The sequence below is a fragment of the Artemia sp. Qi Xiang Cuo genome, chromosome 9, assembly GCF_049724085.1.
Source record: "Artemia sp. Qi Xiang Cuo chromosome 9, ASM4972408v1, whole genome shotgun sequence".
NCBI classification, from domain to species: domain Eukaryota; kingdom Metazoa; phylum Arthropoda; class Branchiopoda; order Anostraca; family Artemiidae; genus Artemia; species Artemia sp. Qi Xiang Cuo.
Window position 1 is genome coordinate 68,728,170 of NC_142802.1, and position 3,582 is coordinate 68,731,751.

The window sequence follows — 3,582 nt, forward strand, 5'->3', positions numbered from 1 at the left end:
GCCTTTTGGAGCTATCAACCAATAAAAAGTATTCTCGGTCGCTGCACGCCGCTCTCAGTCTTGTCGCCGGCTTTGTGGTGGTGTAGCAACATTTGTGATATCATCTTTCCTTCGTCTATTTTTGCTTCAGCAAGTAACTTTTTGGCAATTATAATCCAGAATTTTGTTGTGCTAAACATTTATCTGCCCACGAACTACCGTGACGACTAATCTGAGAGACTTTTTGCCTTTAGTGCCGCTCGTTTAACTAAATGCTTGCTAAGAATAAAAGAGCAAGGTTTATGCTGTATCACGACTGGTGACTTCAATTGTGACCTTACCGACCCGCTTAATTCTTTTGGTGAGTATGATCGGTCAAGTATTATTTTTGTTCTGTCTAATGATAATTATGTGGTAGCACCAAAGAATGATAGTTTTACTTACATTCCATAATTCGGGTAGTACCTCTAATTAGACTATGTTTGTCATACGTCATCTGTAACCATCGCGGAAGTTGTTGTTAGTGATTCCAATTTTACGTCAGATCACTTTCCTTTGTCTTTTAGTACTCTGATCAATGATTGTAGCCCTTCTTTTAACCGTCTTCTAAAAAAGCAATCTCTATTTTATGCTAATTATTGGGACTTGGGACAGGGCGTCTCCAAATCTTTTCAAGAATGCGTGCGATGATGTTCTCGCGAAAATTTGTACATCGTTTGATTTGTTGATGCGGAGTTCAAGAAAGAATATGCGTGATTCTCGAGTTAGGCTGAACATTTATTGCAGTGACCTTTTTCAGAAAAATCAGCAGTACCTATTAGGCGAGTAATTGTTGGAACTGAAGAGCCCAGCTGGTCAACTAATTATAATTTTTAAAATTCTTGCTTTTATGCTGAGTTTTGAATTAAGTTTGGATTGAAGCGGATAAACTGCGCCATGTGATGGCTGCAAAAACTATATATTTATAGTAAACACCAATTTGTAAAGCAGCTTTTTCTGCATCGCAGTTCAATTATTTCGTCTTGTTCGGAAGAAGTTCGGTTTCAGCCAAATAGGTTGAGGTCAAGTCTTGTAATAGATATGCCAAGTTAAATACCGTCTTGTATACCACTGTCCTCATGGGTTGCGCATTATTATAAAGAATTTTCAGCACAAGATCCATGTCTGAAAAAAAGTTATAAAGTTAAACTCCAAGGTTTTTTGTTTACCATGCTTCTATTCAGGGACTGATTATTACAAAGAGCCCGACTATTCTGCAATTTGGAAACTGAAAAAAAATGTCTAAAGGAATGGATGGGATTTATGCACAGCATTTATCGCTGTGCGGTGAGCTGTTTATAGAGCACTTAGTCCTCCTTTACCAAAGATATTTAATCTGAGATTTGTCCCAGATTCTTTTTCAATTGGATTTTTGACTCCTATCCCTAAGAAGAATACACCTCCTTCTAAGTGTTCGTCTTTTCACCCAATAACAGTTCCAACTTTATTTTGTAAAATTTTTAAGAAATTGATAATAGATGAGTTGAGAACTATATATACAAATCAGGCCCACCATTTTGGTTTTTAGTCTCACCTTGGGTGTGGTCATGCTCTTTCTGCTTTGGTATCTGCTTTAGTTGATGCACAAAACACGGTAAAAGTAATGATTTAGCTGCCCATGATGTAAGACGCGCATTTGATTCACTTCTCCACGAGGAGATTGTTTTGGATTTGGGTTTTGCCGATGCTGACCCCTGCATCCTAGCCCCGCAGGCTGACATGCATGAAAATCTGAAAGTAGAACTTAGGCTCCCTCTACTAGCTAAGGAGTGTAATAATCTGTTATATGATTCTGCTGTTTCTCCACGGGAAATCCCAGCAAGGAAAGGGGTAAAACAAGTGCTATTTCGTCACCGACAGAATTTAATAACGGTACTGTAAGGGCACAATCAAAGTTACTTATGACTTATATTCTGCGTGGTATTGATTTGTCTTTGATTGGCTATGCAGATGATGTATTAAACCTGAGCCGGTCTCTGCATGGGCTAGAAGCTAATTCTATCTGGTTGCCACAGGAGTATGCCCATATTGGACTCCAGTTCAATGCTGAAAAGTCTGAAGTGCTGCCTTTTAACTCGAAATCATATGCTGGTCGGAGTGTCACACTTGGTGATTCTTTTGTTGAACCCAAGGACGATATTGTGTATCAGGGCTTCCCTATTGGATGGTCAATACTAGACACGTGGCGGTTACTGCTTTCTTATTTTCAAAACAGTCTTCCTTTACGTATAGCTGTAAAGTGGCAAATAAGCAGAAGTTTGATCGTCGTTTGTTGGCCCAGGTGTACAAAGCTATGGTTTTGCCTCACTACCTGTATCTTAGCCCATTTTAGCACATTCTTACCGCTGCAGATAAACTGAATTTACGTTGACTGTAGCCTACTACAAGTATGTAAAGTTTTTGCTGCGTTTTACCACCGTGAACAAGCACATTGGTATATTACGTGCCTGTTCAGCGTTACCAACCCTGAAGAATCGGTTCTGTCACAAATTGATCAGTATAGTTCATTTGTCAAGACCCATCCAAGGACCAATGTTCTAACGGGGGGGTTTATGCGATTGGGTGGTCAATTGTGATGGGGAATTTTACGATTGCTTACTATATGATTTCTTTTCGAATGACCTTCGATTGTTCTATTAAAGAAGTTTACCACAAGGCATAGCCATAATATCTAGGGTTGTCCTTCTACTAGGTCTTTTTTTAATACCCGTACATTAGGTCATAAGGACCAGATTCCTTAGGGAGTGATTGGAGACACAAGAGGACTAATTTTCTGAGAAATAGTAACATGAAGAGACGCAAATAAGAAAGTAATGGTTTTATTTTTACTCACAAGAGTATTACAGGACTGTACACAGGAACATCAACTATATGGGAACTTCTTTACACTGATATGAACACTATAGTTTACAGAGCATGGTTAAAATACATCGAAACTTCCAAAAGTTCATAGACTAAGTCTTATGTAAAGAAAGAGTATAATGTTAAGCTTAGCTCATCACAATTTACTTGTTACTGCCTTAAGACTAAAAATTGACTGTGCAAAGTCTGACAATAAACTCAAACTGGACTCTATCAAGACTTAAAATTGACTGCCCCCTTGAAATTAATTCTAACTAACTAATATCGTTCTAATTACCCCAAGTTAGACTAAGGCGTTCCTTGGGACCGCATGCATTCCTATTGGACTAGAATACTAAATAAATCGAGCAAATTCAAATTCCGCATAATTTATCGCTATGAAATTGACATCTCGGAATTTTTCCTGTCAAACAAAGTATTACTTTTATATTCTTTCCTAATAACCTGTCTCCTAGCTTCAAGATAAATTATAATATATTGTAGTAAAACTTTGGTTTCCGACAATTGAAAAACAATACAATGTTCTTTAAATTGAATACATTGTTTGTCTAGTTGTTATTTTTTGTCTAATGAATTTTACTTCTTACTGACAGTTCTTTTTTTGTTTCAAAATAGATTATACTCTATTGAAATTGAAAATCTGTTTCTGAGAGTAAGATTCCTAAAATAAACTGTATTGTTGACCGCATGTTGCGCGAAATT